Here is a 13,474-nt window from a genome sequence, read left to right as displayed (position 1 = left end):
CCTAGTCCTACCCTCCAGGAGCTACAACCTCCTTTATTTATTTGACCCACTTCGAGGCAGGTCCCCAGAGATCACTGCGTCTAACCCCATTTTACAGTTGGGGAAACTAAGGCCCAGGGACGGGAAGGACTTGCCTAGGGTGTCGAGTTTAGACCAGCCTTCAAACCGAGTGTGCTCCCCTCTGAAGATACAGAACTTCCCAAATGGGATGTGAACAGTGTTAAGACCGGGGACAGCAAACTATTCTGTAAAGGGCTAAATATTTTAGGTTTTGCGGGCCATAGGATCACTGTGGCAACTAATCAAACTCCAGCGTCGTAGCTCAAAAGCAGCCATAAATACTAAAGGAATGAGCGCGGCTAGGTCCTAATAAAGCATTATTTATAGACACCGACATTTGAACTTCATATAATTTTCATGTGTCGCGAAATACTATTATCCTTTTAACCTTTTTCCCAACCATTTAAACATGCAAAAATCGGCTGGGCTCTACGGCTCAGGCCTGTAATCCCAGCACTTTGGGAGACCAAGGAATAGGAGGATCCCTTAAGCCCAGGAATTGGAGACCAGCTTGGGCAACATAATGAGACCCCATCTCTACAAAAAGTTTTTTAAGAAATTAACCAGGCATTGTGGTGCACCCCTGTGGCCCCAGCTACTCTGGAGGCTGAGGTGGGAGGACTGCTTGAGCCAGGGAGATGAAAGCTGCAGTGAGCCATGATTGCTCACTGCACTCCAGCCTGGGTGACCAAGTGAGACCTTGTCTCAAAAATAAATAAATAAATAGATAAATAACATTTTAAAATAAAAATGCCGGACGGATGTAGCGAGTCATGCCTGTAATCCCAGCACTTTGGGAGGCCGAGGCGGCAGATCGCTTGAGCTCAGGAGTTTGAGACCAGCCTGGCCAACATGCTGAAACACCATCTCTACAAAATACAAAAATTATCCAAGCATGGTTACCTGTGCCTGTAATCCCAGCTGCTCTGGAGGCTGAGGCAGGAGAATCATTTGAACCCAAGGGGCAGAGGTTGCAGTGAGCTGAGGTCTCCCCACTGCACTCCAGCCTGGGCAACAGAGCAAGACTCTGTCTCAAAAAAATAAAAAATAAAAATGCAAAAACCATTCTTAGCAGTGGGCTGAACAGAAATAGGCAGTGGGCCTCAGCCACTCTGAGACCACTTAGTGACCACTGACGCTGGTGTCAGAGTGGCTGACGTCTGTTCTAAGGGCTTCATCTTCCAGATTTTGAACTTTCTTAAAAGTTTGATCTCTCTGAGAACTGGTCTGCAAGTTTATTTCCATCCTTAGGTCAGCTTCCACTCTTTATAAGTGAAAATTGTGTGTCCTCCTTACCCTTCATCCTCCTAACAGTGCATTGGTGGGAGCAGGTTGGGGGAAGAAGTGGAGGGGGTTGCTATATGGAGACTGTAAAATTATCTGGGGCCCCAAGCACAGGTACTGTTGGAATTATTGCAGGGTGTGAAGGTGGGCATCCTATGATGATCAAAGTACAAAAGAAGCCTAACCCTGTTTCTCCCTGACTTACGTATAAATCTTTCTAAGGGTGTAACATAGCCTTAGAAGTAGGGCATTTTGGTCTCTGTTGGCATATTATGAATTCATACACTTTGTGGAGTGGAGAATTTGTAGTGACTTCCCTTTTTCCACCCCTTGGTTATCAAAGGATAAAAGTCTCTTGTGGCAGAGAACCTTGGCAGTAAAGCAAGCTTCAAATGCTGACCATGGGGTTTCCACAGATTTAAAGGTAAGCAATTACTTTCAGTGGTTTTTAACATGCTTCCCTAGGATTTGGAACAAAACTGAGAAAATGAAGAAATCTCATGCCAGAATAAGAAATCCTTTTGCAAGTTAAATGGTTTGCAGTCTTTGCTTTCCACAAAATTGCAGGGTGGCCTAATCTAGTTGTCAGTAGATAGATCATTAAATATAGAATAGATAACTATGTGATTTTAGTTATCTATTGTCACATTGTTGTAACAAGAGTTCTTCTGTTCCTACTAACTTTTATAAGTGAAGAAAGTTTCTCAGCACTTACAGCCAGTGGTGTGCTGGCAAATGTTTGACAATTGGCTAGGGGAAGTAGCGAGCGCTAATTTGCCAATTTCTGTAGTGTAAATACCACCAGCAATGGCTGGTTTCAAGCTACCAATGAGATGTCACTGAACATGGAGCTGGGAAGATATATTTCTACCACACAGATACAATAGGTGCAAATAATCTCAAAAGCATAGATAACAGTAAAGTGTAGTGAGATAATTAGTAAGTGATGAGTTTTGAGTATTTATTTCCTTTATGGTTTTGTTTTTGTTTTTGTTTTTTTGAGACGCAGTCTCACTTTGTCACCCAGGCTGGAGAGCAGTGGCGCAATCTCGGCTCACTGCAACCTCTGCCTCCCAAGTTCAAGCGATTCTCCTCAGCCTCCTGAGTAGCTGGGACTACAGGCACATACCACCACACCCAGCTAATTTATGTATTTTTAGTACAGACAAGGTTTCATCATGTTGGCCAGGATAGTCTCGATATCCTGACCTCGTGATCCACCCACCTCGACCTCCCAAAGTGCTGGGATTACAGGTGTGAGCAACTGCACCCAGCCTCCTTTGTTTTTAATATAATTGTATGTTCATATAATTTAATTTTTAGTAATAGTTATGTTTAACAACTGGCTGACATAAAACAAACAAACAAACAAACAAACAAAAACCAGGGTCTCTCTCTGTAGCCCAGGCTGGAGTGCAGTGGCAAAATTATGGCTGACTGCAGCTTCGAACTCCCAGGCTCAAGAGATCCTCCCACCTCAGCCTCCTGAGTAGTTGGGACTAGACACACGCCACCACCCACAGCTTATTATTATTATTATTATTATTATTTTGGTAGAGACAGAATCTTACTATGTTATCCAGGTTGGGTTTGAATGCCTGGGCTAAAGCAATCCTCTCAACTTAGCTTACCAAAGTCCTGGGATTACAGGTATGATCCATGGCACCCAGGCACAAAATTTCTAAAAATTGACTTTCAGGAACCACTACAAGATGGCTTTAGCACAACATGGTTTGACAGCTATAATAAATGAAAGATAGAAATAAAATTATTGCTAAAACCAATTTCATTCTAGCAATATTCATTAAGGCATTTGTCTGTTTGTTTGTTTTTGACAGTCTCACTCCATCACACAGGCTGGAGTGCAGTGGCACAATCTCTGCTCACTGCAACCTCAGCCTCCCGAGTTCAAGTGATTCTTGTGCCTCAACCTCCTGAGTAGCTGCAATTACAGGTGCACATCACCACGCCAGCTAATTTTAGCATTTTTAGTAGAGATGGGGTTTCGCCACATTGGCCAGGCTCAAATTCCTGACTTCAAGTGACCTGCATGCCTCGGCCTTCCAAAGTGCTGGTATTACAGGCATGAGCCACTATACACGACCTCATGGAGGTGTTAGTGAGCTAATTGGAGAGAAAAAATTGCCTCAGCCACCTAATTAAGACAGGTATTTCTTAAACAATTTTACTTTTTGTATTTAATAATTATTTATCAAAGTTTGTAGGACTGGTTTAGAGAGGGATGTGATTTGGATGTTTGTCCCCTCCAAATCCCATGTTGAAATGTGATTCCCACTGTTGGAGGTGTAGCCTGGAGGTGATTGGATCCTGGGGCAGATCCCTCATGAATAGTTTAGCATTATCCCTTTGGTGATAAATGAATTCTCACTCTCAGTTCATGCTCGATCTGGTTGTTTAAGAGTCTGGGACCTCCACCTTCCCTGTCTCTTGGTCCTGCTGTTGCCATGTGAGATGCCTGCTCCCCCTTTACCTTCCGCCATGATTGGAAGTTTCCTGAGCCCCTCACCAGAAGCAAATGCTAGAGCCATGCTTGTAGAGCCTGCAGAACTGTGAGCCAATTAAACCTCTTTTCTTTATAAATTACCCAGTCTCATGTATTTATAGTAACGCAAACAGCCTAATACAGCAAGCATATATTTACGTCAAATTGTATACTTTAAATATGTATAGCTTATTTTATGCCAGTTGTACCTTAATAAAGCTGTTTAAATTGCTGTTGAACTTTTTAAAAGAGTCATCAGTAAGCCTCTGATGCATTTAAAAACACACACACACACACATTATGATAAAATTTTGTGGTAGACCATGGAGCAGAAATTTGAGTTCAAATAGAAAAAGAAATGATACAAAATGTCTGATCCTTAGAAAAGAGCATGTTCATCTATTTTTTAAATGGATGATTGTGGGTATCGAATTCCTAGGGCATTTAATTTAACTGGATACATTTAAAAGAGTGATGTAATTGTTTTACTTTTAAGTGTATAAATTTACAATATGCCAGAAATTACAACCTTTGCAATTATGTAAACTTTTGATGAAAAATGTTAAGCTATCAATTAAAAATTGTGCCAAGGAGTACATAGTCTTAAAATAATTATTTAGAAAGTACACCAGCAAAAAAACCCAAAAAACATAAAACTGAAAACAGATTGTTTAGACAGTTAATGGAAGTTCTCCTATAAAACTATCTTAACCTCCTGGAATTAAGGATATAATTAATAATTTCTCCTTCCCCAAGTTCTGAGAATCTCTAAAGGGATGCAACATGTTTGAATATAGTTATCTGTGGATGTATGGGTTTTTAACCTGGGCTCCGTGACTGGGGGCAGAGGACACATGAATGGTCAGTACTCCTCTAGGTTATGTGTCTCTGCATACATTATTTTGGGGCAAGAAACTTCAGATTCTTTCTTTATATCCACAAAGAGAGTATGTTTGAGGGATCCTCCTTTTGGGTGATCCTGATCCCCAAAGAGTTAACAATAATTTGTCCAAAACCTGAGATTCTTTGAGAAGTTTTATTGGGTTCTTCTTTGGCCTCCAAAAAACAAAATGCAGTAGTCAAAGGTTTGTAATACTGAATAGGAGTTCCCAATTTCCTGCATGGGGCTGAGGTACAAAAACCCAACCGACCAAACAAAACCCACAGTGTTTAGAGCCAGAAGTTCTTCATTAAAATCCTGTTTCCAGGACTTGCCAACTGGAGGAAAGTTTGTGAGTCCTTTGCTCCTCCCTAAAATGGAGATAATTCCCTCTTGAACTAATTAGGAGAATGGAGTAAGGTGAAGTGGTGAGCGCATAATACATACTCAGGTACCTATGTTGGGTTCAGCACCCTTTCTGTATATTCTAACCTGAAAGTGAGTGAGTCTGAGAGATGGCATTGGTCAAACACTTTACATCCTCCCCCTAGCTTCCTTTCAAGCAAAAGGAAATGATCCAAGACATCCACAGGCAGCCCCCCTCCCATGGAGCTACAAAATGAGCTGAGACCCAGCCTATAACAGAGGTGAAGGTGTCCTTCCCCCTTTTCTCAGACTTCCTAGCCCACAGTTAACCAAGGCTAAGTGCACACCTGGTACATCCAGAGACACCTTAAATGCTGCCTTCTCCTGGAAGCCTCCATCCTCTTCTTTTAGTTCTCATTTCTTCCTGCCTTGAGGTTTCTAGGACTCTATCTGTCCCACTCTTTGGGCAGGCATCCCTTTCTCACTCATGTTAGTTTTAGGTTAAGAGCAGAGTCTTCAAAGTTAGAGAGACCTAGATTGCAATCGTGACTGGCTGGTATGGAGCAAGACACTTTTCCTTTCTGTGCCTCAGTTTTCTCATGTGTCCCCCCATGTAATTTTAGGGTTATTATACTTCTTAACATCATAAGAATGTTAAGACTACAGTACTTAGCATAATATGGAGCATCAAAGTGTTATCTATTTTTATAATCAAGGGGGCCTCCCCATAAGAGTCTTGATTTATTCCCCTCCCCAGCAGCTCCTCACGCATGGTAAATAACAGGTAATCACATTACTGTTTTCAGAACAGAAAAGGGATTGGGCCGTAGGGCTCTCTCCTGGAACGGTGCCAACCCTTTCTGGTCTTCCTCACTTTATGTAAATCTCTCTCCAGCTACAGATAATGACAGCCTGGAGTTTCCAGGGGCTATGGAATGTCCAGGCACTGCCTTGCATAACCACAGAAATTGAGAACACTAGGCCCAGAAGGGTCCTCTCAAATCATTCAGTCCAACAGTACCCGCATTGTAAGATAGGCAAACCAAGGCCCACTCGGTAAGTCAGCATCCACCACAGGCATTTTGAAGAATTCTAAAAATAACATCTCCAATTACTCTTTCCACTTGTTTTGCTTTTTGTCATAACATTTCCCTTACCTGCCATCACGCACTTATTCTTTTACTTGTTTATTTTCTGTTTCCTCTGCTAGGTGTAAGTTTCATGAGGGCAAGAACACTGTCGTGTTCACAAATGCATCCCTTGCACCTTGTCCAAGGTCTGGCACAGGTTTACATTCGGTGAATACTTGTCGTATGGATAACTGGAAGAATGCCATTTGGACATTTTCCCTTAGAGGCTCAGATGTAGCAATTCACTCACTTGGTCATTTATCCAAAAATCATCTGATGAATATCTTGTATGTGAGAAGTTTTTCAATAAATTCTGGTGAACAAGATCTGTCCGTGTTCTTAAGCAGCTCTCTGATTAGTGGACAATAGCTGCCAGCTATACAGTAGACTGAGGATCTACTATATGCCAAGCTGTGGGCTGGTAACTTATATGCATCTTCTGGGTCTTAGCTCAGTTCTTGCAATTGCAAGGAAACGTGCCTCACTCAGGACTCCTTAAGAAAAGGCTTAGGAGTTATTAGGAGGACCAGAAGGGCTAAAGGCTAAAACTGAAAGGGAAATATCAAGGACTGAGATGATGCCACAGGCTGGCTGCTCTTTAAGTCTGCTTGGTCTTTCTTTAAGAGTGTCTCTTCTTTTTCCTGGATGTGTGCTTCTCTCTCTTTTACTGACTTACTGGTTCTTTCTTCTAGTCTAAATTTTGGGAGGGGACCACAAGACTCATTGGCTTGGCCAATGGCCTTCCTTATTCCTTAAGTGAGCACCTACAGCCCAGATCACTTTTTGGATTACTATTCAGCCTAGAGGGTGAACATTTAGCTTCTCAGGTACCCTGAGCAGAGGGTATGTTTAATCAGAAGGGAGTGTTGAGCATCATCTTCACTTGGATGCTGTGAAGTAAGTAGTTTTATCTCTATTTTACAGATGAGAAAACAGGCTGAGCAAGGAGAAATGACAACAAAACTGTAACTGTAACAAAGCTGCCCTAACCCACCTGCAAACTTATGATTGAAAAATCCATTGCTGTTGCCCCTGAGATTTGTGGGGTGTTTGTTATGCAGCAAAAGCTGACTGATACAAGATTCAAACGCAGGTTTCTTTGATTCTGTCTGTGTCACCATGCTGTCTCACTGAGCTTACAGCCCTGATTCCTGTTCCTGATTCTCAAGTGTCCTGTCCTTAAATCGAGCAGAGATAAATATTGTATTCATCCATTTTCTGATGTTATAACAGAATCCCACACTGTTGGTGTTCTGAGTACACTGACATTCCTTGATGCTAGATTTTATATTGTTGATTGACTTATCATCTCTCTCCTCTACGAGATTAAAATTTTCTCTTTATTCACTGTATTTTTATATCCATACCACCTGGATCAGTTTCTGGCACATAATAAATGCTCAATGAATATTTATCAAGTAGATGATTGAATGAATAAATGATGATAAAAAGGAAGGTGGGAAAAAACAACTTTTCATCTTAAAACAAAGCCCTGAGTCCTTTAAGGTCAGAATAAAGAATAATTTCTAGGTAGGGACAGAAAGTTTAGTACATGATGGGGTCAAGAATCAAGGTAAGAAAACTTGAAGGTGTGAGGCTGGACAAAGTGTCTCATGCCTGTAACCCCAGCCTTCTGGGAGGCCACAGTGTAAGGATCACTTGAGCCCAGAAGTTTGAGACCAGCCTGGGCAACACAGTGTGACCCCTTCTCTACATAAAATAAAATAAAAATAGCCAGGCCTGATGGTGTGCACCTGTAGTCCCAGCTACTCAGGAGGTTGAGGTGGGAGGATTGCTTCAACCCAGGAGTATGAGGCTGCAGTGAGCTATGATAACGCCAGTGCGCTCCAGCCTGGGTGACAGAGCAAGGACCTGTCTCTAAAATAACAACAAAGGCCGGCACAGTGGCTTACACCTGTAATCCCAACACTTTAGGAAGCTGAGGTGGGCAGATCGCCTGAGGTCAGGAGTTTGAGACCAGCCCGACCAACATGGTGAAACCCCTGTCTCTACTAAAAATACAAAATTGGTCGGGTGTGGTGGCACATGCCTGTAAATTCCAGCTAGTCAGGAGGCTGAGGCAGGAGAATCGCTTGAATCCAGGAGGCGGAGGTTGCAGTGAGCCAAGATCACGCCATTGCACTCTAGACTGAGCAACAAGAGTGAAACTCCGTCTTAAAAATAAAATAAAACAATAACAATTAAACAACAATACAACCATGAAAATAATACAAATAAAAATTAAAATATAGTATCACAACGATTTACATTGTATTAGATGTTTAGAGATGACTTAAAGAATGTGGGATGACTGCATAGACTATACGCAAATACTATACCATTTTATATAAGGGATTTGAGCTTCTCTGGGTTTTCATATCTGCCAGGAGTCCTGGAACCAACCCCCCATGGATGCTGAAGGATGGCTGTACTCAGAGGTCCTTCCACCCACTGTCATGCCTGGCATCATCCACCCTGCACAGAGAGAGGTTTGCGGAAAACCCCTGATCATTAGACACAGAATACAGAAAACCAGTTTCCTGACTCCCTCTGGTGTGAAGGAAAGAACAGGGAGGTTGGGGTGGAAAGTTAGATTGGAAAGACAGACACTCCAGATGTTTCTTAACTTTTGATGATTCCAGCTGACAAGACATGCCACACCTCAATGTGTACTGAGTGTGAGTCGCTTCCTTCTCCAAGCCTCAGTTTCCTAATCTGTAACATGGGGACAATGTTTATACCTATATCCCTGGGGATGTTGTGACAATAAGATAAGGTCAGGTAGATGTAAGCTGTATGTGACTGTAATGTCCAGTGTCCTTTTTTTTTTGAGACAGAGTCTCACTCTGTCAACCAGGCTGGAGTGCAGTGGTGCGATCTCAGCTCACTGCAACCTCTGCCTCCCAGGTTCAAGCCATTCTCCTGCCTCAGCCTCCCAAGTAGCTGGGATTACAAGCATGCACCACCACTCCTGGCTAGTTTTTGTATTTTTAGTACAGACACTGTTTCTCCATGTTGGCCAGGCTGGCCGAGAACTCCTGATTACAGGTGGATCCACCCACCTCAGCCTCCCAAAGTGTTGAAGAGGCGCGAACCACCTTGCCCAGCCTCCAGTGCACTTTTTGTTACACACTGAAAAGGAATAGTGTGTGGAGTCAAACTGACCTGGGTTGGAGTTCAGCTCTACCACTCACTGGCAGCATGGCTTTGGGTAAATGCCCCTTCTCTGAGCCTCAGAATCTGCATGTGTTCAGTGGGGCTATTAATAGTTCTCAACTCACAGGCTTGTTTTAGAAATTAAATAAGGATTAAATTATATAAGTGCCTGTCGTACAGTAGATGCTCAGCAAATGTTCCTCCCCAAACACAGACACAAACAGCACTTAAAGCAACCTGGGTAACAAAGGGGTTTTCAGTCTGAGGAGAAAACAGGCAGCTAATGAGCTCTCTCTCCAGTTTCCCTTCTAAGAGAGGAACTCACTGGCCAGAGTCCAGGATGGTCACCGATGCAGAGGACAGGCAGCCAACTCCAAGCTTCCCACGTGGGATTTCCAAAAAACTGTGAGCACAGAGTTGCATAACCTGTCCCTGAGACACGGGTTTCTACTGAAGTGTCTTCATCAAATATTCCCAGAAAGGAAACATGGGAGCAGGGCAGTAGGGCAGCCTAGCCAGGGAGGAAGGGAGAGAGGGAGGGATCTAGAGAACACGAGAGTAGGGGTGACAGGAGGAAGAGAAGGTACCACATTTAATGTGATCCTACTATGGGCCAGCCACCAGGCTTGTTTTGTCTGATACATTGTTAGATCCTCGCCATAAATCTCAGATCAGGCATTTCTGTTCCCACATTCCAAAGGAAGAAATAATAACAATCATATTATCATTGCTGATGTTAACATATCGCCAACTACACATCAGGCGGTGGACTAGGCACACGTTTGACCCTCAGGACAGCCCATAACATGGGTATTATTCTGAACTCCACTTTATAGAAGAGGAAACCAACTGAGACTCAGAGACATGAAGTAACTTTCCCAAGGTCACCCAGCAGGACAGCAAGACGGCTGGAGAGCCAGGATTTGAATCTGAGCAGGGCTCTCAAGCCTATGGACCTATGGGAGAACATTTCCCAAGGGATTTATGGGGGTGGATTCAGAAGATGACCTTAGCAATTGTCCTTACATGCACGCAGTGCGGCCCCAGTGTGAGAGTGACGGAAGAGACCAAGTGACCAGAGGCACTCCCCTCCCCTCCACCCAGTGGACAGTTTGTCCCAGCTTGTGGCTGTTCGTCACTCTGCCTCTGACCTAAAGTTTAACATTTCATTCATAAGTTTGGAACCACAGACTTGGCAGCATAGGAAGAACCCTTGGAGACCGGCTATTCAAATCCAAACCCCTCATATTACAGATGGAAAAAAAACCCTGAAGCTGGAATGTGACTCGCCAAGGTCACAGAGCAGTCTTCTGTTGGATGAAGGAGCTGGTTTAGGGTCAACTACAGATCATCTTGTGCTGTAGTTACCAAATGTGGGTGCCCCTCTGGATCACTTGGGGAGCTCTTTAAATATGCAGATCTCCACAATTCTGCTTTGGGAGATTTGGACTTAGGTTTGCAAACAAGGACTGGAAATTTGAATATCCAGTATGTTCCTCAGGTGATTCAGATGGCACAGCTCCACGACAACATCTGCAAGTTGGAGTCCCTCTTCTTTCATTTGATAGTTTGGGATACTGGGACCCACCGGGGACTCGCCCAAGGTAACATAGCAAGCCAGTGGGGCTCTAGTTCAGACTCTGTGGCCTGAAGCAGACTGCTTGTGTTCAAATTTCAAGATGGGCCACTGAAGCTAAACAAGGGGGTTGCCATGATTTTCCCCAGCTCTTGGTTTCCTTCTTGGATCCAAATTAAGACAGAGGATGGTATGCATTTCTGAAGCTTGGCAAGGCGGGAATCCAAGAACTGAATTCCTGAAGGGAAAAGGAAAGGGTGGGAGGTTAGCTTGCACGCCCATTGGGGTTTTCCCAGAGGTGAGCTCCGGACTCCAGGGATGACATCAGACATTCCAACCAGCCCTAATGTCGAAAGCTACCTGTGTTTTCTAGTTCAGCAGAATGGGTAGAGAGGGCCTTCCCTATTGGGAGGAGATGGGGTGGAGTGGGCCCAGCTGTGACGTGAAGGGGGCAGAGTCCAGGAAGAGCCACGCATTCCAGCACCTGCAAGGAAGACATCGGCCCTGGCTATTGTCACCCTTTTCCTAAGCCTTTCCTAAGCCTTTCCTCCCATTTCTCCCTAATCCCTCACCTCAGGGCTAACTGAGCAGAGAGATTCACTGCCCCTTTTCCACTTCCTGCTACTCCACCACCTGACTATTTTACTATCTCCCTTCCTTCATCTCCCTCTTCCTCCCTCCCTTCCTCCCTTCTTTCCTCTTTATTCTAAAATGGCATCTCAGCTGGACACAGAGGCTTATGCTTGTAATCCTAACACTTTGGGAGGCCAAGGTGGGAGGATTGCTTGAGCCCAGGGTTCAGGACCAGCCTGGACAACATAGGGATACCCTGTCTCTACAAAAAAATAAAATAAAATAAACTGAAAAATTAAAAAAGTCAAGTGTGGGCCAGGCATGGTGATTCATGCCTATAATCCCAGCACTTTGGGAGGCTGAGAGGGGCAAATCACTTAAGGTCAGGAGTCCAGACCAGCCTGGCCAACATGGTGAAATCCTGTCTCTACTAAAAATACAAAAATTAGCTGGGCATGGTGGCACATGCCTGTAATCCCAGCTACTCAGGAGGCTGAGGCATGAGAATCACTTGAACCCGGGAGGCGGAGGTTACAGTGAGCCAAGATCATGCCACTGCACCCCAGCCTGAGCGACAGAGCAAGAGTCCATTTCAAAAAAAGCCAGGTGTGGTGGCACATGCCTGTGGTCTCAGCTATTTGGGAGGCTGAGGCTTGGGCCTGGGAGTTTGAGGACGCAGTGAGCCATGACTGCACCACTGCACACCAGCATGGGTGACACAGTGAGACCCTGTTTCAAAGAACCAAACTAAACCAAACCAAAACTAAACTAAAAGGCATCTTGATGTTTGGAGTCAGTTGTCCTGAATTTGAATCTCAGCTCTGCTCCCTGTGAGCTCTCTGACCTAGAGAGTCACACCACCTCCCCCATAGCCTAGTTTCCTCCCCTATAAAAAGGGGATAATAGCTGTATTTTCTGATTGTGAGGATTAAACAAGATCATGTAAACACTTAAGAAACAGATGTTTTCTCAGAAACACTAGATCATGTGCATCATCAGTGAACTAGAGGAATTTGAATACATATTTGTTGAACTGAATTGAGGTGCCTTAAAGAATGGTTGAGCTGGAAAGCACCTAAGAGATCTTTGGGCCTTAGTAACTCCCAAACTGGTGTCCAAGTCAACTGTTCAGGGTATTTCCAAATGATAAGGACAATCGCATACTCTCAATAAAGTCTCAGGTTTCTTTACTTTTGTCTGGAATTGTATCAGCTCAAGGTGATAACATGGCTAACACAAGCCATTCAGAAATTCTGATTGGCAGTTACATGGCTCTTTGATAAGTTTTTTTTTTTCCTTTTTTTGAGACGGAGTCTCACTCTTTCCCCCAGGCTGGAGTGCAGTGGCCGATCTTGGCTCACTGCAAGCTCTGCCTCCCAGGTTCACACCATTCTCCTGCCTCAGCCTCCCGAGTAGCTGGGACTACAGGCACCCGCCCCCACGCCCGACTAATTTTCTGCATTTTTAATAAAGACGGGGTTTCACCGTGCTAGCCAGGATGGTCTCAATCTCCTGACCTCGTGATCTGCCCACCTCAGCCTCCCAAAATGCTGGGATTACAGGCGTGAGCCACCACACCGGGCCTAAGTTTTTTTTAATAAGAAAATAATTACTGGAAGGTAGATTAAATGGTGGAAAACGTTAATCATGTCCAACTCCTCATTTCATAAACAGGGAAGCTGAGGTTTAAAGAAGGAAGTGGCTTCCTGGTCACACTGGGTGGCATAGCTGGCCCTAAAACCCAAATTCTTTTCCTGGAACCAGTTACTTCCCTTCTTTCCACTCCAGAGAGGGGGAACCTAGGATCAATGAAGTTGATGGGTTTTCTTCTGCTAGAGTAGGAATAAGTGAGTCATTGACTTGCTGTTGCTTTCTCTGTTCTTGACTCATTCAGCAAATATTTACTGACTGTCCACCATTTGGATTTGGAAGATAGATAAAATAGT

This window comes from Chlorocebus sabaeus, chromosome 2 (genome assembly GCF_047675955.1).
Source record: "Chlorocebus sabaeus isolate Y175 chromosome 2, mChlSab1.0.hap1, whole genome shotgun sequence".
NCBI classification, from domain to species: Eukaryota; Metazoa; Chordata; class Mammalia; order Primates; family Cercopithecidae; genus Chlorocebus; species Chlorocebus sabaeus.
The sequence above is the reverse complement of the archived record's forward strand: the minus strand, read 5'-3'. Positions refer to the sequence as shown.